Here is a 23,508-nt window from a genome sequence, read left to right on the forward strand (position 1 = left end):
GAACTACCACCCCATTAGCCTAACGAGCCTGGTCTGCAAGGCCATGGAACATATCATCATGGAACTTATAAACAAAGACATTGGTAATCTCCAAACTCTGGATCCCACCCAGTTCGGGTTTGTAATAGGCAGATTATGTCTGTAGTCACCAGAGCTGTAGATGAGGGTAAGGTAGTTCACACAGCCTATCTAGATCTCGCCAAGGCTTTTGACACCATCCCCCACTCTGGAATTATAGATAAACTCACTAAACTAGGTATAAATCCCTATGTCACAAGATGGGTTGCCAACTGGCTCACTGACAGAACCCACACTGTGAAAGTAGCAGACTCCAAATCTGACTTCAGATCAGTGACAAGTGGAGTACCACAGGGTTCAGTCCTGGGTCCCCTCCTGTTTGGTATCTACCTTTCCGAAGTACAGGCTAACACAAAAGGTCTTTGCCTAATGAAGTTCGCAGATGACTGCAAACTAGGAGCCATAATCAAAACTTCTAACGATGTGGACATCCTACAAAAGGGCCTCACTGAGACAGATGCCTGGTGTCAAAGCCATGGCCTCAAGCTCAATGCCAAAAAGCATTTTGTCATCCCCTTTGGTAAAAACTCTGTACTCATGAGCTACCACATAGGTGGTAGTCTACTTAACACCGAAAGTGTGATGAGACCTTGGGACACAGGTGGACAGTAGTCTATCCTTTGATAATCACACACAGTAGTCAGGAAATCCTTATACATAGCGTACCTAATCACAAAAGGTTTTTCATTCAGTAAAAATAGGTCATTGTTCCCCTCTATTTGTCACTCATTAGAACCATTATAGAGTACAATGCCCCTTTTGGTATGTACCTCACAAGACATCTACAGCAACTGGAAAGGCCACAGAAATACCTCACAAAGAGGATTACCGGCCTCAAACAGATGCCCTTCGCAGACTGTCTAAAAAAACACCAGCTTTACTCCATCACATATCGCCTACTCAGAGGTGATCTCTGCCTAACTTAAAAAGCTATGTCAAACCCAGAGCTGTTGGACATGCTCCAATTAAAGAAATCCCAATCCCTCTGAGCTACATGCTCTAGGGACCTAAACCTTGTCACCACAATAAACAGAAAATGCTGGGTCGATAGACTGATGAGAGACTTCCCATACTCTGGAACAAACTACCTATCTATATTAAACAAAGCTCCTCATTAGCACTCTTCAAGAAAAATCTTGATGATTGGATGGGAAAGAGGAAATTCAGGAAATTCACCCCGGGGATCGGCTCTGTGGCTCTGCTCGACAAGGGCACAGGAAAATAATTTTCTTGGGTGGTGAAAGCCAGATTACCTTTTTGGCTAGGCTTATATAGGCCCTAGGGCCAATAGCCTAGTACCTACCTATGAACCTGTAAAGAACACTCAGAAGAAAAGGATATGTGGAAGGTGTTTCCACAGTTGGGTATTTATCTGACTGGTCTTAATGGGTTGCTAGCCAGCTGAAAGAGTGTTGTTCAGTGGCAAGAAATGTCAGAAGCTTTTGGCACTCAAACTGCCTTTTTATGAGGCTCTGAGCCCCTGGCATTTAGGGTGCATGGAAGATACCCTAAATCTTTGAAAAGCTGGCCATTAGTTATATCCTGAGGATGTAACCCATTTATCTTAGGCTAACAGTGATCAAATGTTAAACATCTACAAATCCAAGCAACTCCACTTAATCAACTCCTGAAGCTAAGAATAAATATACTACAGGGAAAGGGTGGACAACACACCTGTTAGAGTTGATCAAGTAGTCAGGGACTTAATGACACACATAGATAGTAGTCTATCCTTTGACCATCGTGTCCAAAGTAGTGAGGGAATCATTCTATGTTGCGGAACTTATAAACTAAGGTATGGCATCTAGATCCAAGGTAGTCATTGTTCCACTGTATTCTGCATTCATCAGACCCATCATTGAGTACAATGTCCCTTTTGATATGTACCAAACCAGGCATATCCAGCAAATGGACATTTACAGAGGTTCCTCATTAAAAGAATACAAGGCACAAGTAACATGTCCTATGCAGACAGCCTCAAGGCCCTATACCTGTAGCCTGTCTCCTACAGGCTTTTGAGTGGAGGTATATGCCTGGCATACAGGAATTGCCTGGCATACAGAGCATTGTCAGACCCCACTTGGATGGATATTCTACAAATAGCACCAGAATGACCAGTTGAAAAGACTTAAACCTTGCCTGTGACATAAATAGGACCTGCTGGAGAGATAGCTATGTATCCCCGTGACTGCCTTGTCCCTGGAATAGGCTCCTCATCCATGTGAAGCAGAGTTCCTCCCTAACCCAATTCAAATGTAACTTGGACAATTGGCTCTAATGGACACAGGCAACCTGTAAATGGTCATCTCCCAGGCCCCAAGTTATAAATGTTTAATCTCCCAAGCCTCTGCTTACACTTGTCAGAGATTTAGGATACATGGCTAAGCTTAAAAAGGCCCTTGTGCTCATTAAACCAGTAAACACCTATGAACATATGAACCTATGGAAAGAAAGTGCATCTGTGTAAGAGAAAGTGGAGGCATATGTTAAAGTTGCTAGAACAAGTACTTGTACCACAGGGTAAGCTGAACATATGCAGCAAGGAACTATGTCCCTCTGAAGTGAAAACATCCACAAAATCTGTTTTCATGTGCAGTCAAGCTTCCAGTTACTAAATCTCACCCTGAAGTTATTGTCAAACTATTGAATGAACTGTTGCAATCTACAGCTCAAGATGCTTTGAATAAGAGCAGTGTTGGACTTAATCAGGGCATTAAGAAGTCTCAGGACAGTCTGTACTATATATATGCCACAATGGATTGATCAGGAAACTGCTGCATCTTCTTGTCTACTCATAACTGTAATTAAATGCATTAGAAGTTAAAGCAGTGGGTTTTTATGTAATGCAGTACTCCATAAAAGTTGTGTATATGTACATGGGACATGTGTAAATACTGTTCATCTTTCTAATAAGAGGGGTAATATACACTATGCTTGAATGATACAGTCTTCCTTCAAGAAAAACAATCAGTCGGGAGTATGAATCATGTGACCCTGGAAGATTCTATTCTTGTAAGTAAAGGCTTGATGGAGAAGCAGACCTCTGTGTGTACCTCATGTAATGTTTGCTAACAAGTTTCATCTATTGCAGATCTGATAGCTGAAGTAACTGCCTGACAGAATCATTTAAGAACATTTGGCAGGCAATGTCTGGTATGGTTTCATACTGATGGAACAGGAGGATGTCACCTCAGTTAGGGTACATAGAATTGGTGAGGATGACAAACTTGTCCTACATCCTGCATACTGTGAGGCTTTTTAGAATTTTTAACCAGATCAAAAGTAATAAATAATGTTTAATATATTACTAAAAGCTATAGTACGTCAGGCAATGTGTATTTTTTTTTTAACCAGAGAGTGTAGTACATAATATATGTTGCTTCAGCCATCAAAAGAAAAACGTCCATCATTAGCATATTTTCTTTACTGCTCTTTGGTGACTGTTAAGGTACTCTTTAAGACCTGATGAAATATACTGGAAAAAATCTGAGAGCACGTAATAGTTCTAAAATGTACGCAGGGCAATGACACTCTGACAGTAATAAAGTAGACTGTGAAACTGAAGGAAAACAGAAGGTTAAATGAATCATTTGAAACTGTTTTCAATATTGTAGAGTAATCTGATTTTCCTACTGCCATTGCTCAATCGTCTCAGGTGGACAATGTAATTCTTGAATATATGCCAGTTCCATTTGTTTAATAGTGTAGTGAATGCATGCATAGGATAAACTGCCATGGGAAACTCAAACCATAATTAGAAGACAATGTGGTGTAGGAGAATGAGATTCCCATGGTTTCCGCCAAGGGTATACAGAACTAGATGAGAAAATTGTGTAATAGAAGAAAAAAAATACGAGCTTAAGGTGGGCGATTTTGTCAGGTGGAAAGTTTCCCACAACCACAAAAAAAATGTTGAGTATCATATTTGAGCTCTGTGTACTTATTTATTAACCCAAGTGTTTTAAGCATAAATTTAAAGTTTTTCTGTGGATGAGTTTCATGCTTTAGAGTCAAAACTACACAAACAGAGAATGAGGAACTCACATCATGGTCAGTAGACTAAAATTCATTAACAAATGGGAAGTATATAATTATTGGCATACATACTTCAGTCTCTGAAGTGTTTATGAATGCTCTCCAAAAAGGGCTGACACAGACAAATAACTAGTGCCAGGGTCATGGACTAAACCTAAATGCCAAGAAATAGGCTTCAGGAAGTCAGCTACCTCTGGTAATTATCATACTGACAACACACCTGTAAGAGTCCATTCACTAATCAGGGACTTGGGCATACACATAGACAGTAATCTATCCTTTGACCATCATGTGTTTATGGTAGTAAGGAAATCATTCTATGCTATGCAGTTTATAAACAAAGGTATGGCATCTAGGTCCAAGGAGGTCATTTTTCTACTGTATTCAGCATTCATCAGACCTGTCAATCCAATGCCCCCTTTGGTATGCACTTAACCTGCCACATCAAACAAACAGAACTTCCACAGTGGCCCCTCGCTGAAAGAATCCAGGCATAAATACCATGCCCTATGTAGACCCCCTCAAAGCCTTATCCCCTCTCCTGTCTCCTACAGGCTGTTGAGGAGAGACCTATGCATGGCATACAAGACATCATCAGACCTAGCTCTGATGGATCTCCTGCATACCTGCAAAACAAGTATCACCAGAGTTACCCTTTCTAAAGACTTAAACCTGGTTTATGATATAAATAGGACCTACTGGAAGAGAAGAGGTAAGTATCACAGAAATTAGACCTTCTCTGGAACAGGCTCCCCATCCATGTGAAGCAGAGTTCTTCCCTAACCCAAGTGTAACTTAGACATTTGATGGGGAACAAACCTTCCAACCTGGGCTGACCCTCTAATATACTTATTCCTAATCCTGTCCATCCTCGTCACACCCAGTGCAAATCTTAACATCTTCAACTCTGCCACGTCAAGCTCTGACTCCTGCCTTTTTTTTTGGTCTTACTACCCTCTTGTAGACCTTTCCTTTCACTATTACTGGTACTCGTCTGTCACAAATCACTCCTGACACTCTTCTCCACCCACTCCATCCTGCCTGTACTCTCTTCTTCACCTCTCTTCCACACTCACCATTAATCTGAACTGTTGATCCCAAGTATTTAAACTCATCCACCTTCACCACCTCTACTCCCTGCATCCTCACCATTCCTCTATCCTCCCTCTCATTCACACACATATATATTCTGTCTTAGTCCTGCTGACCTTCATTCCTCTTCTTTCTAGAGCATATCTCCACCTCTCCAGGGTCTCCTCCACCTGTTTCCTACTCTCACTACAGATCACAATGTCATCTGCAAACATCATAGTCCATGGGGACTCCTGTCTGATCTTGTCTGTCAACCTGTCCATCACCATTACAAATAAGAAAGGGCTCAGAGCTGATCCTTGATGTAATCCCACCTTCACCTTAAACGCATCTGTCACTCCCACCGCAGACGTCACCGCTGTCACACTACCCTCATACATATCTTGTACCACTCTTCTCTGACACTCCCAACCTCCTCTTACAATACTACAACTCCTCTCTAGGCACCATGTCATATGCTTTCTCTAAATCCACAAAGACACAATGTAACACCTTCTGACCTTCTCTGTACTTCTCCATCAACACTCTCAAAGCAAACATCGCATCTGTAGTGCTCTTTCCTGGCATGAAACCATTCTGCTGATCACTAATCATCACCTCTCTTCTTAACCTAGCTTCCACTACTCTTTCCCATAACTTCGTGCTGTGACTGAACAATTTAATCCCTCTGTAGTTACTACAGCTCTGCACATCACCCTTATTCTTAAGAATCGGTACCAGAACACTTTCTCCATTCTTCAGGCATCCTCTCACTTTCCAAGATTTCATTAAACAATTTAGTTAAAAACTCCACTGCCATTTCACCTAAACACCTCCATGCTTCCACACGTATATCATCTGGACCAACAGCCTCTCCATTCTTCATCCTCTTCATAGCTATCCTTATTTCCTCCTTGCTAATCCACTGCACTTCATAATTCACTATCCGCACATCATCCAACCTTCTCTTCCTCTCATTCTCTTCATTCATCATAGGATTCATAGGTTCATACTAGGCGATCTGCCCTAGGGCATTTATAAGCCTAGCCAGAGTGTGTATGGCTTTCGCCACCCATATTAAATTAATTTTGCTATGCCCTTTTCAGTTAGTATACTGTGCCTCTGTCTAACAGTGACACAGAAGTGATACCCGGGGTAAACCTACGATCTCCCATCCACTCATCAAGATTCCTCTTGAAGAGAGTCAATGAGGATCTCTGCCTAACCTGGACTGGGATTTTATTCCAGAGTGAAGGGAGCCTCTGGGTTATGAATCTGTCCTTCCAGCATGTCCTATTTATTTCAGTGCTGAGGTTCTAGTCCCTCGAGCGCGTAGCTCGATGGGATTTGGATTTTCTGAGGTGCAGCATGTCCATTAATTCCGGGTTGGACATGGCTTTATACGTCAGGCACAGATCGCCTCTGAGCAGGCGGTATGCCACTGAGTAGAGCTGGAGTTTCTTTAACCGGGCAGCAAACGGCATCTGTTTGAGCCCTTTGATCCTCTTGGTGAGGTACTTTTGGGGTCTTTCCAGTTGCTGCAGGTGTCTGGTAAGGTACATCCCAAAAGGGGCATTGTACTCAATTATGGGCCTGATGAGGGATGAGTAAAGAGGCACGATGACCTCCCCTGATCTAGATGTGAATCCCTTCATGATTAGGTGGGCTATATAAAATCTTTTTCTAACTACTTTGCCACGTGGTTGTCAAATGAGAGATTGCTATCAACTTGGGTCCCCAGGTCCCTAATTACTTCTTCTGTACTTAATGGATTACCACCTATGTGGTAATTTGTGGGCACTTTGTTTTTGCCAAATTGGATGACAATACACTTTTAGGCATTTAGCTTGAGGCCATGGTTCTGGCACCAGTTGTCTGTTTCTATGAGGCCCTTTTGGAGGATGTTTGTGACAGCTGGAGAGTCTATTATGGCACCCAGTTTGCAGTCATCTGCGAACTTGGTCAGCCACAGTCCTTCCATGTTGGCCTGTACCTCCAAGAAATATATACCGAACAAGAGAGGTCCCAGGACTGAGCCTTGTGGGATGCCACCTGTAACTGGTTTGGAGTCTGACATGGCTCCAGCTATTCTAACCATGTGGGTTCTGTCCTTGAGCCAGTTTGCAACCCATCTAGTGACATAGGGGTTTATATTTAAGCTGGTGAGCTTATCTATAATGCCCGAGTGGGGTATTATATCAAAGGCTTTTGCGAGGTCCAGGTAGGCTGTGTGGACCACCTTCCCCTTGTTAATGGCCTTGGTGACTGTTTCAAAGAAATCGACCAGGTTCAAGAGGCAGGATCTGCCCTTAACAAAGCCGAACTGGGTAGGATCCAGTGTCTGCAGGTCCCCAATATCTTTATTTATAAGGTCCATGATGATCCTTTCCATAGCTTTGCAGACCAAGCTAGTGAGACTTATGGGGCGATAGTTTCCAGGATCCGTTGAGGCACCACCTTTGTGGAGAGGGACCACTGTTGCTGTATGCCACTCTTTGGGTACATATCCTGTAGTAAGGCTGAGATTGAACAGTAGTTTTAGGTTTGGGTTTAGCTCTTCTTGGTGTTCATGTAGGACGCAGCCCTCAAAGTACTCTTTCCATCTGCTCAACACACTCTCCTCATTTGTGAGTACATTTCCCTCATTATCCTTTATCACCCTTACCTGCTACACATCTTTACTAGCTCTGTCCCTCTGTCTAGCCAATCGGTACAGGTCCTTTTCTCCCTCCTTAGTGTCCAACCTTTTATACAACTTGTCATATGCCTTATCCTTAGCCATCGCCACCTGTCTCTTTGCCATGCACCTCATCTCCTTATACTCTTGTCTACTTTCTTCATCTCTCTGACAATCCCACTTCTTCACCAACCTCTTTCTCTGTATACTCTCGTTAGGTTCATAGGTTGATACTAGGCTATCTGCCCTAGGGCATTTATAAGCATAGCCAGAGTGTGTTTGGCTTTCACCACCCTTTTAGATTAGCTGACTGTGCCTCTGCATAGTAGGTCACAGAAGGTAGCCCTTTTAAGGTTAGTTTACTGTACCTCTGACAAGCAGGGACACAGAAGAGATCCCGGGGGTAAACTTATGATCTCCCATCCACTCGTCAATATTTCTCTTGAAGAGGGTCAGTGAGGGGCTCTGCCTAACATGGATTGAGATTTTGTTCCAGAGTGAGGGGAGCCTCTGGGATATGAATCTGTCCCTCCAGCATGTCCTATTTATTTCTGTGCTGAGGTTCAAGTCCCTGGAACGTGTAGCTCTAAGGGATTTGGATTTCCTGAGGTGAAGCATGTCCATTAATTTTGGGTTGGACATGGCTTTATACATCAGACACAGATCGCCTCTGAGTAGGCGGTATGCAACTGAGTAGAGCTGGAGTTTCTTTAGCCGAGCTGCATAGTGCATCTGTTTGAGCCCCTTGATCCTCTTGGTGAGGTACTTTTGGGGTCTTTCCAGTTGCTGCAGGTGTCAGGTAAGGTACATCCCAAATGGGGTATTGTATTCAATTATGGGCCTGATAAGTGATGAGTAGAGAGGCACAATGACCTCTCTTGATCTAGACGTGAATCCTTTCATGGTTGGGCTATATAGAAGATCTTTCTAATGACTTTGGCAACATGATTGTCAAAGGAGAGATTGCTATCTACTTGGGTCCCCAAGTCCCTAATTACTTCTTCCATACTTAATGGATTACCACCTATGTGGTAATTTGTGGGCACTTTGTTTTTCCCAAAGGGGATGACTATGCACTTTTTGGCATTTAGCTTTAGGCCATGGCTCTGGCACCAGTTATCCATCTCTGTGAGACCCTTTTGGAAGATGCTTGTGTCAGCCTGAGAGTCGATTATGACACCCAGTTTGCAGTCATCTGCGAACTTGGTCAGCCATAGTCCACCCGGGTTAGCCTGTACCTCTGAGAAATATATACCGAACAAGAGAGGTCCCAGGACTGAGCCTTGTGGGACGCCACTTGTAACTGGTTTAAAGTCTGACATGGCACCTGCTATTCTGACCATGTGGGTTCTATCCCTGAGCCAGTTTGCAACCCATCCTGTGGCATACGGGTTGATATTTAAGCTGGTGAGCTTATTTATGATGCCCAAGTGGGGTATTGTGTCAAAGGCTTTTGCGAGGTCCAGTTAGGCTGTGTGGACTACCTTCCTTTCATCTATGGCTTTGATAACTGTTTCAAAGAAGTCGACCAGGTTCAAGAGGCAAGATCTGCCCTTAACAAAGCTGAATTGGGTAGGATCCAATGTCTGGAGGTTCCCAATGTCTTTGTTTATGATTTCCATGATGATACGCTCCATAGCTTTGCAGACCAGGCTAGTCAGTCTTATAGGGCGATAGTTTCTGGGGTCTGTTGTGGCGCCACCTTTGTGGATTGGGACCACTGTTGCTGTACGCCATTCCTTGGGTTCATATCCTGTAGTAAGGCTGAGATTGAACAGTGACTTTATATGAGGGTTAAGTTCTTCTTGGAGTTTGTGTAAGATGCAGCCCGGAACACCGTCTGGTCCCATTGATGCTGTGTTTTTTTGCTTTGGAGAGGGCAGCTCTCACCTGTGCATCTGTGATCTCAGGAAGGCTACACTCTGTTGGGATAGACATTTGCTCTTTTGGGGGGGAGGGGGGGGAGAAGTTTACACTGAACCTTTCTGCCAGGATGTTGGCAATGTCTGTGGGTTCAGTGCATTTTTTGTCATTTTGCACTAACTCAGAGCATATCTGGGAGTTGCCTTCCAGGTTTCTGACATAACTAAAGAAGGCCTTGTGATTATCTTTAGTGTCTTTTGCAATTTTTCTTTTGAAGCTGGCCTTAGATGATTTTATGAGGGATCATAGTTTCTTGCTAGTACTGATCAGAAACGCCTTCCCTTTTTGGGATTTTGCTCTATCATGTAGTAGCTTTCACCTTCTGTTGTATAGCTTATTTATGGCCGGGATCCATCAGACAGGTTTCCTGCCTTTGGAAGAGTGAGTCTTGGTTTTATTTGGGATAGCATGCTCCATGCATTCCTGTAGGTGTCCATAGAATGCTTTTGTAAAGGATTCTGCATTTTGGGCCGTATTTTCCACTGGCCCGGAGGCGTTGAAGGATTCCACCTTGCTTTTGAGAAGTGTGAAGTTTGCTTTTGAGAAGTTCTTCACCGTGGTTTCCTTGGCTAGGGATGGGGACGGAATATGGATGTCCAGTGAGATTAGTTTATGGTCTGATCTTATCAATGAGGGGTATACCTCTGGTGTGGAACATAGAGACCCCATGTTGGTGATGACCAGATCCAGTATGTTTTCCCCTCTTGTGGGAGTGGTGACCAGTTGTTCCATAGCATTTGAGTTTATAAATTCTAGGAACTTTTGGGCGAGGGTGTTTGGGCTTGAGTAGTTTTCCCAATCAATGTTTGGGTAGTTGAAGTCACCCAATATAATGGTGTTTGGAGAGACCTTCATATTCTCCAGTGTTCTCAGGAAAGCCGAGTGAGGTTCCTGTGTTTGGGAGGGTAGTCTGTAGCAGGCTACAAACTGAAAGGCAGTTTTGCCCACTGTTAGTCACACATGGATGGTCTCCGATGCTTCGTGCAGTGCCACTAACCTGGAGGTGTGGGTATCTTTGATAAATATGGATACTCCCCCTCCTTTTGTGGTTCAGTCTGAGTTTTGGGGCCAGAAAGCATGGTATGAAGTATAACCTGGTAGTGCTGGGGTGTCCTCGGGAGCCTTGAACCAGGTTTCTGTCACTGCACAGATATTGATATTCTCCATACTGAGGAGAGTCACGAGTGCGTGCATCTTGAGGTTTAGACTTCTGGCATTGAGCAGCATTACCCTTAGTTTTTTTGTCTTTGTGTTGTCTATGGAGGTGGGTTTGTCTTTTGAGCCTTGCCTAAAAAAGGCACTATGGGGGAGGCAAGAGCCTTTGCCAGTATTCAAAAACCCAGGGGTGACAGGTGCAAGCCATCCATAGCGAAGCAACGTGGCTTGTCGAGCATGTCATCCCAGGCTGACAGACACTGGATCCCCTATGAATGACACCAATACTTTAGCCAATTGTTAAAATTGATCATTTTGTCTTTATACTCCTGTACTTCTTCATTCCACCACCCGGTCTCCTTGTTCTCCTTCCTCTTTCCAGATGTCACACCAAGCACCTTTTTAGCCATCTCTCTTACTAGCTCTGCTGTAGTTACTCAGCTATTTGGTAACTCTTCCCTGCCACCCAGTGCGTTAACTCTTCCCTGAACATCACCTCACAATTACCCTTTTACAATTTTCACCATTCGATCCTTGGTGCTCTCCTCACACTCCTCCTCCTCTTCTTGATCACCAATGTCATCCAACAAACCACCATTCTATGCTGCCTAACTACACTTTCCACTGCCACCACTTTACAGTCTCCACTCTCCTTCAGACTGGCCCTTCTACATAAGATATTGTCCACCTGTGTGCATCTTCCTCCACTCTTACATGTCACCCTATGCTCCTCCCTCTTGTTAAAATACGTATTCATCACAGCCATGTCATCCTTTTTGCAAAATCTACTACCATCTGACCTTCTGCATTCCTTTGCTTAACACCATACCTACCCATCACTTCCTCATCCCCTCTGTTCCCTTCACCAACATGCCCATTGAAATCTGCTCCAATCACCAGTCTCTCACCCTTGGGAACAGTCATCACCACTTCATCCAACTCATTCCAAAATTTTTCTTTCTCATCCATCGCACACCCAACTTGTGGAGCATATGCACTAACAACATTCATCATTACACCATCAATTTCCAGCTTCATAAACATCACTCTATCCAACACTCTTTTCACTTCCAAAACACTCTTGCATTCTGTTTCTTCAGGATAATGCCTACGCCATTTCTCCTCCCATCCACACCATGATAAAACAATTTTAACCCACCTCCGATACACCTGTCCTTGCTCCACTTCCATCTGGTCTCTTGCACACACAATATACCAACCTTCCTTCGGACCATCATATCAGCTAGCTCTCTCCCTATACCAGTCATACTGCCAACATTCAAAGTTCTGACCCTCACTATCACAGTCCTAGCCTTTACCTGCCTTCGAGCATGCCTTCTGCCTCTTCTTCTCCTTCAGTCAAAAGTAGCCCAATTTCCGCCAGCACCCTGTTGGCCAACAGTACTGATAGCAGTCGTTGTTAACCCGGGCCTCGTCCGATCCAGTATGTCTATGTGTACTGTTTTCTGCATGTATGATTTGGCAAACCTTTACGCCAGATGCCCTTCCTGACGCAACCCTCCCCATTTATCTGGGCTTGGGACCAGCACAAAGAAATGCACTGGCTTGTATAATTTCACCAGGAGAAAGAGAGTCTTGAAGGAACTCTGGAGTAAGCAAAATTGACTTGATTTGCAGATTGGCTTTTATTTTTAACCATGTACCTTGACCTATTTGCCCTTGACAGGGCCTCCCCAAACCAGGGCAGAGTCATCCAGGGCTGCTCTGAGTACAGCTAGGTGCTTTAGATGAGACTGTAGCCCATTATAGGAGGTCTGAAAATACACCTGCAGGCAGCTGACAGATTATCAATTCCACCTACGAGCATGTCTTTGGGAAGTAGAAGGAAATGAAAGCTGGTATAGAATTGCATGCAGTTACATAAGGAAGACATGTGGATTCCTCAAAGACAGCACTCAGTTTACAAGCCAAGAAGAAAAATGAGCAATTTTGGAAGCAACATAGTTACTACACCATTGTAACTAATAAGAGAAATTTATGAAGTTATATTTTTAGATGGCAGGTATCCCCACCCCACCATTCAAACAGATATCTCTGTCTCTCTTCTGCATGTAAAATGCCAATTATTTTGTATTATTCATTGGACAGATTTTACCTCCAAAGAAGTGTAATGCACTTTGATTTTGAGACCTTATACTTCTCAGTAAAACACAGAATAGTGTGGCTACAAATATTGAAATTGAAAGCCCAACCATTGTCTGTAACCAAAAGCAATGAAGCAAATCATCACACTCATTCTGCTAAATGCACTTTGTCAGCCTTGCCTATCCATGATGACTGCATGTAGACTCGCACTGTGTATTACAAATGTATCACAAACCCAATGAAAATATTAGAAAGTCCCTCTACAAATACTCTGTACCCCATGTTTGGAGCTCACTGCCTCACAACACAAGAAGCATTCATGAGGGCGGAGCCTAGATGGCCAACTGAGAGCAGTGAATTTTGAGAGCTCCATAAACTAGTATAATAATATAGGAAAATGTTATTATTTTCAGGTTTAAAACATCAGAAATCTATAGATAAACTACTAAACTACATAAATAGCAATTTTGGTGGAGATATACAAACATTTTTATGTCAAGTAACTTGGAGATTTATTGAGTCACTGAATATGAACAACTCAAGGAATTCTCATCCAGATGCTGCTTTGAAAAAAGAACTGCAATTGATGGCATCTACCTTACAGGAACTATCTTTGAAGATGGATAGCTTTAAAAATGACTTGGAAAACCTCAAATTAAATTCTCAAAAACAGAATGATACTCTTAAGGAACTATTGCAGCAACAGCATACAAAAATAACAAATACAGAGACTTCTTTAAATTACATTGAAGGGAGACTCAAAGAGGAAGAATTCCAAAAAGAATTTCTCCTTAAACAGAATACATGGCTGCTTAACAAAATAGATGACTTCAGGGAAAGGAGAAACAACATAAGGATTCATTCTTAACAACCTGGATTCCTGAATGTTTAGACTTGAAAGGGGGACTTTCATTTGGAATTGAAAGGGCACATAGAGCACTGAGGAAACCTGCTTTTAACTCAACAAATACTCCACCTAGATCCATAGTTATAAATTTTTTTTCATTTCTGGACAAGGAACTAATATTACAGTCTGCTTGGAGAAAATCACCCTTAAAATACAATCAAAGCCTGATAAAGTTTGACAAATTATAGCAATAACCCATGCCTGGGTGTGGTAATGAATTTACCATTGGCATGGTTTGGTCCCGAGGGGCCCGAGGACCAAACAAAGCCAACCGGGTAAATTTAGCATTACCCACACCCAGAAGTGGGTTATTGCTATTATACCATGACATTATTTAAGAAAATAAACTATTACTTTTCTTAAATAATGGCATAGTATAATGCCTGTTTGCTGCCCTTCCGCAGATGTCTGGCATCCGGGCAGTTCTGATGTACTGCGAGCCCGCGCAGTACATCAGAGTTGGCAGCAAAGAGAAAGCAAGATCTCCGTTGCTTTTTTTTTGCTATGTTAAATGGGTTTAACATAGACAGTTTTAAAATAAGCAACGGAGATGTCCGTTGCTTATTTTAACTGTCCCGCCATGTTAAACTCATTTAACATAGCTAACTAAAAAAACGGAGATCTTGCTTTCTCCGTTGTTTTAAGCTATGTTAAATGGGTTTAACATAGAGACAGCTTAAAATAAGCAACGGAGATCTCCGTTGTTTTTAAAGCTGTCTGCCATGTTAAACCCATTTAACATAGCTTAGACATGTTTAAAAAGTTATACTAATGGAAAAAGTCCGGGCACCGGACCTTTTCCATTAGTATAACTCGATGACAACGGCACGCTGGCCAATCAGCGCACGCTTTGGGGTGTCATGGTATAAATAATAACCGCCTGGGTGTGGGTAATGCTGATTTACCCCGGTTGGCGTGGTTTGGTCCCGAGGGCGAAGCCCGGGGGACCAAACAAAGACAACCGTGGGTAAATCCAGCAGTACCCACACCCAGAAGTGGGTTATTGCTATTATACTATGGTGTTAGTTTGTTTTGTATTATCTTTGTATTGTTGTTATTTAGGTTTTTGTTTGCTTTTCTTTGTATTCTTCCACTTTTTGTGAGATAAAATAGTCCACACTTTCAGTTTGTGTTTATTGTTTATTTCTGTTTTAATTTAAATACATGTTATTTTTTAATTTTTCAGGAAATGTTAGGAAATAATTATATTAGTAGATATTTTTTTTTTATTATTTTCTATCTATGGTGTCTCTTGTTTGGGTGGTTTTTCCTGTCTGAGTTTGCAGTGTTTCTGTTTAACAGGGCTCACTCAGGTTTTTGAAGGGATGTAATCAAAAGGGCTAGGTTGTGCTTGGTATAATATAGTTTAAGCAGTGTAGAACTTTATAACGTGTAGTTATGTTTTAGTACTTATAGGTATGTTAGAAATGTGGTGTAGTTTTAATTTGTATTAATTTTTTTAAAATATGTAGTTTTACTAATTGGTCACTAGATTGTGGTGTTGTATGCGCTTTTAGAAGGTGTATGCTGATATGGAAGTTAGGTATGGTGTGTGTTTTTGACTTTGCGAGGGACGTGTGCTGTGTTTACTTTTAGTGTGTACATTTTTGGTGTTGTTTGTGTATAGCTATTGTAGGGAATATAGCTGAGTGAATGGTTTTATCAGAATACTTGCTTTTATTGTATTATAAGTGGTGGTTATGTAGTGTGTGTGGTGTATTTGCGATTGCATGACATTTTATTTTATTAGTATTCAAGGTGAGGGACTGAGGACTGTAATAAGGGAATTGGTTAGTTTTGTGTGATTAGGTGTAATTGTTAGGTGTTTTTGGTGTTACATTTGGTTATGGTTATTTGCTGTCGCCGCAGCATGATATTTTCGCGACCGGACTTCTTCCGTTATTTGTTGTATGATTTACTATGTGCTCGTTGGTTGGATTAGCCAATCAGCGTGCACGTTTATCGGCTTTTGCGAACATCGCATGGTATAATGAGTATTCTTCTAGAATACTAGAACAAAGGAAAAAAGTCTGGCCTATAATAAAACTGTTGAAACAAAACAACATTAAAGCACAACTGGCCTTTCCAGCCAAGATAAAAATGCTTTTTGCCAATGAGATGAGAACCTTTAATGACTTAGAAGATGCCTCTATATTCATCAAAAACAACAACGTAGTGTCTATCACAGATGAAATGGAATGGATGGCCCCTACTCTTAAAAGAATAAAAGAAACAAATCCTTGGACTGATGCTGCAAAGAAGAAACAAAAAATTGATTCCAAGATAGCTGTCCCAAAAAAATAACTCTTACAACTACATCTCTTAAAGTATCAACTGATATGGTACATCACTTGTCATCTGTATTTATTTAAAAAAGGAGGGATTCTTAAACAACTGAGAAACAGTAATGATTTATTCAGAATGTTCAGAGTCCAATAATTCTTCACAAACAAAGGTAGATCAAGATGGGCTACTATTTACATTATGTATAAGCCAAACAAAGCAACATATAATACAATCATAGAAGTTTCTATTCCCCTACTTGAACTCAATGAATACCTATCTTGTTCATTTGTCATTGATTTTACTTATAATTTAAGTAATTAATTAATTCAACAAAGTACCATTCACCAGAGTTCAGACTCAAATGTAACAAATTAACATCATACATAATAGCAGTAATAGTAGAGTGTTTTGAAAAAAATGCTGTCATGGAGACTAATGCCTTCTTCAGTTAAAGTATGATTTAAAAATGTCATGTATATCCTGGTTAAATAATAGTAGCAAGCTCTTAGTATAAATGCCATCACTAGGTTAGCAGATGACTGCAAACTGGGCGCCATAATAGACTCTCCAGCTGACACAAGCATCCTCCAAAAGGGCCTCATAGAAACAGACAACAGGTGCCAGAGCCATGGCCTCAAGCTAAACGCCAAAAAGTGTATAGTCATCCCCTTTGGCAAAAACAAAGTGCCCACAAATTACCACATAGGTGGTAATCCATTAAGTACAGAAAAAGTAATTAGGGACCTGGGGACCCAAGTTGATAGCAATCTCTCATTTGACAACCACGTGGCCAAAGTGGTTAGAAAAACATTTTATATAGCCCACCTAATCATGAAGGATTCACATCTAGATCAGGGGAGGTCATTGTGCCTCTTTACTCATCAGGCCAATAATTGAGTACAATGCCCCTTTTGGGATGTACCTTACCAGACACCTGCAGCAACTGGAAATACCCCAAAAGTACCTCACCAAGAGGATCATAGGGCTCAAACAGATGCCATATGCTGCCCGGTTAAAGAAACTCCAGCTCTACTTAGTGGCATACCGCCTGCTCAGAGGTTCATAGGTTCATAGGTTGGTACTAGGCTATCAGCCCTAGGGCCTATACAAGCCTAGCCATAACAATTCCCTGGCTATTTCTTCCCACATTATTTACTTTCCTGGACCCCTGTCTAGCAGGGCGACTGACGTGATCCCTGGGGTGAATTTCCTTTCTCCCATCCAATCGTCAAGGTTCCTCTTGAAGAGGTCCAAAGAGGCACTCTGCTTGACATGTATGGGCAATCTATTCCAGAGTCTGGGGAGTCTCTGGGTCAGGAACCTATCCCTCCAGCATGTTTTGTTTATTGTGATGACAAGGTTTAGATCCCTGGAGCGTGTAGCTCTGAGGGATTGGGATTTCTTTAAGTGTAGCATGTCCAACAGCTCTGGGTTTGACATGGCCTTGTATGTTAAGCAGAGATCGCCTCTGAGTAGACGATATGCGACAGAGTATAGCTGGAATTTTTAAGGCGGTCAGCGTGGGGCATCTGCTTTAGGCCTGTGATTCTTTTAGTGAGGTATTTCTGAGGCCTTTCCAGTTGTTGCAGATGTCTTGAGAGGTACATACCAAATGGGCGTTGTATTCTATAATGGGTCTAATGAGGGATGAGTACAGTGGGACAATGACCTCCTTTTTTCTGGATGAAAAGCCCTTTGTGATGAGGTGTGCCACATAGAAGGATTTCCTGACTGTTGTGGCAATGTGGTTATCGAAGGTGAGACCACTGTCCACCTGTGTCCCTAAGTCTCTTATCACACTTTCTGTGTTTAGTGTACTGCCACCTATATGGTAATTCATGGATACATGTTTTTTCCCAAAGGGGATAACAATACATTTCTTGGCATTGAGCTTGAGACCATGGCTCTGGCACCAATCATCTGTTTCTGTAAGGCCCTTTTGTAGAGTATCCACATAATTTGGGGATTCAATAATGGCTCCCAGTTTGCAGTCATCTGCAAACTTTGTTAGCCAGAGTCCCTTAGTGTTGACCTGTACTTCAGAGAAGTAGATGCCAAACAAGAGCAGCCCCAGGACTGAACCCTGAGGTACTCCACTTGTCACTTGTCAGGAGCTGGATTTGGAGTCAGCTACTTTTACAGTGTGGGTTCTGTCAGTAAGCCATTTAGCAACCCATTGGGTGACATAGGGATCAATGCCCAACTTAGTAAGTTTATCTATGATTCCAGAGTGGGAGATGGTGTCAAAGGCCTTGGCAAGGTCTAGATAGGCTGTGTGGACCACCTTACCCTTGTCCATGGCTCTGGAGACTGATTCAAAGAAGTCAATCAGGTTCAGGAGACAAGATCGGCCCTTCACAAACCCCAACTGGGTGGGGTCCAGTGTTTGAAGGTTGCCAATGTCTTTGTTTATAAGTTCCATGATAATATGCTCCATGGCCTTGCAGATAAGGCTTGTCAGACTGATGGGACGGTAGTTTCCGGAATCCAAGGTGGATCCCCCCTTGTGGATTGGGATAACTGTAGCTCTGCGCCACTCAGTGGGCACGAAACCTGAGGTGAGGCTATGATTAAACATGACACTTAGGTGAGGTGCCAGTTCATATTGTAGTTCATGTAGTACACAGCCGGGATGTCATCTGGTCCCATGGATGCTGTATTCTTGGCTTTAGAGAGTGCGTTTTGTACCTGTGTAGCCGTTATTACTGGAATTTGGCAATCTTCCAGTATTGAGATGGGCCATTTAGGGGGTGAGAGGGGGGTGAAGTTGGCACTGAATCGATCTGCCAGGATATTGGCAATATCCTTCAGATCAGTATATTTAATGCCTTTCTGTTTTAGCTCAGAGCAGATCTGAGCATTGCCATTTAGATTCTTGACATAGTTATAGAATGCTTTGTGGTTGTCTTTGGAATCTTTGGCAATTTTATTTTCGTAACTAGCTTTGGAGGATTTTATGAGGCATCTCAGTTTCTTACTGAGGCTAGTAAGGAGTTTTTGCATCCTGGGATTTTCCTCTTTTCTGCAAAAGTTTCTTCCTTTTGTTGTAAAGTTTGTTTATGGCAGGGGACCACCAGATTGGCTTCCTTTTTTGGATGAGAGCATTTTGGTTCTATTTGGGATGGCATGATTCATGCATGAGTGGATGTGCTCGTACAGTGCCTTAGTGTAGGATTCAGCAGTTGAACTTTCAGTTCCGCCTGCATGGGTGTCATGAAGTTTGTCACTTCTGACTTGAGTAGCATGAAGTTGGCTTTGGAGAAGTTTGTTATGGTGGTGTCTTTACTGGGGGTGGGGGTGGGATGTGGATGTTATGGGTGATTAGCTTATGGTCAGACCTGACTAACGAGGGGGTGACCACTGGTATGGAGCATTGATTTCCCATGTTGGTAATGACCAGGTCTAGGATATTGGGGCCCTGGTGGGACTATGGATTAGTTGATCCAGGGCGTTGGAATTTATGAATTCCAAGAACCGTTCTTAAAGGTGTTGGGACATGAGTAGTTTTCCCAGTTAATGGCAGGGTAGTTAAAATCACCCAGTATTAGGGTGTTTGGTTCTATCTTAATATTTTCCAGTATGTTTAGAAAGGTGTAGTGAGAATCTTGGGGCATGGTGGGGGATCTGTAGCAAGCTACAATTTGGATTGCAGTCTTACCTAGTGTTAGTTGCACTTGGAGAATTTCAGACACATTGTGTTGGCCAACTAGCCTGGTGGTGTGAATATCCTTGGTGAATATTGACACTCCTCCACCTTTAGTGTTTCGGTCCTGGTTTATTGGCCGAAAAGTGTGGTAAGAGTTGTAGCCTGGTATTGCAGGGGTGCTCTCTGGAGCCTTGAACCAGGTCTCAGTTACTGCACAGATATCGATGTTCTCCATTTTTAGGAGTGCCTCGAGAGAGTGCATTTTGAGGTTTAGACTTCTAGCATTGAGTAGCATTACCTTCAGATTTTGCATGCTTGTACCTGTTACGGTGGTGGTTTTGTCCTTTGAAGTTTGCCTAAAAAAGGCACTATAGGGGTGGCAAGAGCCTTAGCCAGTTACCTGAATCCCAGGGGTGACAGGTGCAGACCATCTCTGGCAAAGCATCATGGTCTGTCAATCATGTCATCCCAGGCAGATAGATACTGGATCCCCTTTGAATGACACCATAAGCTTAGCCAATTGTTGAAGTCAATCATTTTATCCTTATATTGTGGTATCATTCTGGGCGAAGGCAGGATGCTACTCAGGGCTAGGGTCATACCTGCCTGGGCCACATGATCCGAGAGCTCTTCCATGTCTCTTTTTATGTAGTCCAGGGAGGTACATCTCAAGTCATTCAATCCAACATGGACAATGACAGAGTCATATTTGTACTTGTTGTGGAGTGACTTGAGTGCATGCGTTATGTGGCGGATCCTGGCACCCGACAGGCAGCTGACTGTAATTTTCTCCTTATTCAACCTGGTGAGAAGGACATCAGTGTGCCGGACTATAGAGTCACCTATGACTAAAGTGTTAGGTACATTGTCTTGCCTTAGGGGCTGTTGCTGGGTGGCACACTGGTGTTGTGAACTATGTGACACATTGGTTGTGATTGGTGTTTGTTTGCGTTTCAGCTTCAGAGGTCTTTGTTGCTTGGGCAGGTTACAGTTAAGGACCTCTGCATATGTGAATTTAGTGTTGCTATATGTGGGTGTTGGTGGTGCGGGTTTAGAAGGGCTACGTGTTGCTTGAGGTGTAGTGTAGGTGTTAACCTTCTCCTCTTGACTGTTTAGCACAATCTTGGGTGGAGAGAGCTTTGCTTCCATTTTGGCTATGTAAGTGCATCTCTCACAGGTTGTAGTGTTGGGTGGTAGGAGGAGAGGGTTGTCTGTGTACATGAGGCAATTGCTGCATTGCCCCAGTATGCCCAGATTCACCAGGTGGACAGGGGAAATCACCGGAAGCTGACCCTTGGACATGCCTGGTCTGGGGCTTTTTTTTTTTTCTTTGTAAAGTATAGGAGCTGTTTCCTTAGCAAGGTACTTTGCAATTATAGGCTGTTTAGTGCCTACTATTAATTTATCCTTGTTAACAAAGAGAGTTCAGTGTTTGTATGAGTTTAAGGCTTCCTAGTGCTTTCCAGCAGGTATTAGAGAAAGTGCTAGTCACAGGGATGCTTAAAGGTAAGATTGAAAAGAATGCACTCTGCAGTGTGCACTAGAGAAGTTAGATGTGAAAGTAGGTAACTTGAGTTTTACCTGTTTATAAAGTTAAGGTTTAGTGGAGAGTTACTATTTTTAAAACAAGATGGATTGAAAGGGGTGGTCACTTTTGTATTTTGGTACTATGAAATACTGTAGGACGGCCAATAAATTTAAATAATTGAAGGGGTGGGATTTCAAAAATGATGATTTTGTGATTACTCACATAAGCCAGTGAAAGTAGAGAAATGAGATATATGGTCAGATTAACATAAGAGGCGGGCAACTAGAAAGACAGTGGTATTTAACAAGACAACTTAAATGGGTGGGAGGGCGGCAAAAAAGTTTGCCTGACTCAGAACAGAGAGAGCTGTGGTCTCTTTTGAAGTTTTAATATGCTGTTAAAACAGAATGCAAGCAAAACACAAGGTAAAGAAAACAAACTACAGTATTCAAAATATAGAAAGGCAATACAGTAATACAAAACATAAAAGCAAACTAACCTTTCCTTCACAGCAAAGTGTAGCAGAGTCTGGATGAGCCTTTCTGGTAAAGCTCTGAAATGTTTTAGTTTACTCCTTAAATAGAAATTTTAGTTCTAAGCTCCACCCCCTCTGTTAACAAGTGATTAACCTTAAGTGACCTCTTCTGTCTTATGAATGAGTCCTTAATTAATCAGTTCTTATTTCTGCCTGACTCAGAACAGAGAGCTGTGGTCTCTTTTGAAGTTTTAATATGCTGTTAAAACAGAATGCAAGCAAAACACAAGGTAAAGAAAACAAACTACAGTATTCAAAATATAGAAAGGCAATACAGTAATACAAAAAATAAAAGCAAACTAACCTTTCCTTCACAGCAAAGTATAGCAGAGTCTGGATGAGCCTTTCTGGTAAAGCTCAGTGGTGATTTGTGCCTGACGTATAAAGCCATGTCCAACCCGGAATTTATGGACATGCTGCACCTCAGAAAATCCAAATCCCATCGAGCTACGCGCTCGAGAAACTGGAAGCTCAGCACTGAAATAAATAGGACATGCTGGAGGGACAGATTTATAACCCAGAGGCTCCCTTCACTCTGGAATAAAATCCCAGTCCAGGTTAGGCAGAGTTCCTCATTGACTTTCTTCAAGAGGAATCTTGATGAGTGGATGGGAGATCATAGGTTTACCCCGGGTATCACTTCTGTGTCACTGTTAGACAGAGGCACAGTATACTAATCTCAAAAAAGGGCATAGCAAAATTAATTTAAAATGGGTGGCGAAAGCCAAACATACTCTGGCTAGGCTTATAAATGCCCTAGGGCAGATAGCCTAGTATGAACCTATGAACCTATATGGGGATAGCTGATTCAAGGGGAGTTTGGGGTTGCTGAGAAGTGCTAGGGAGTCATCAGATTTCCATTGTGGAAATATCTGTGGGAATGGAAGGTGTGTTGAGTGGTTCATTGGCAGAGTGGCCACTGCATAGAACAGGCTGGTAAAATGAAACAGGACAAATATTGGTTTGGATATTTTAAGAACAACCTTTAAACACACCACATGAACTAGTGAATGGTATTCTAGCAAAACTGGATGTTGCCTGTGCTTGAAGCAATGATGTGTGTATATAAGGGTGGAAACTAGAAGGGTCTGATAACAAATAAGAAACTAGAAGGGTCTCATAATTTAAAGTCTATGGACTGCATAAACATGCTTAGAAGGAGCTAATAATAAGAATAAACATTACAGCTTGTGATCTCTCAAATAACTAAGCAACAGCCAAAAAAAAAAAAAAAAAAACACACACACACTATAGTTGTGTAATGTTTGATTTTAGTAAATCTAGACATACAATGTATAATCATCATATAAGATGAAGCAGTCTGCTGAATTTAGATATTAAAGACAGGATTTAATAACATGGGCTTGTGTATAATAACACTACTGCCTTAACTTGTCATAAATGCCATACACTACATTGAACATCAAGGGGAACCATGATGATTTTCTTATATAAGTAAATATGCATAACAAGTCATGTAATTGCTTTAACTTGATTTGTAGTTTTTATAACCCATCTTGACCATATATAATACTTAAGTGATTACCAAGATAACTAATGT

This window comes from Protopterus annectens, chromosome 2.part1, assembly GCF_019279795.1.
Source record: "Protopterus annectens isolate FY-2018-M chromosome 2.part1, PAN1.0, whole genome shotgun sequence".
Taxonomy (NCBI): domain Eukaryota; kingdom Metazoa; phylum Chordata; order Ceratodontiformes; family Protopteridae; genus Protopterus; species Protopterus annectens.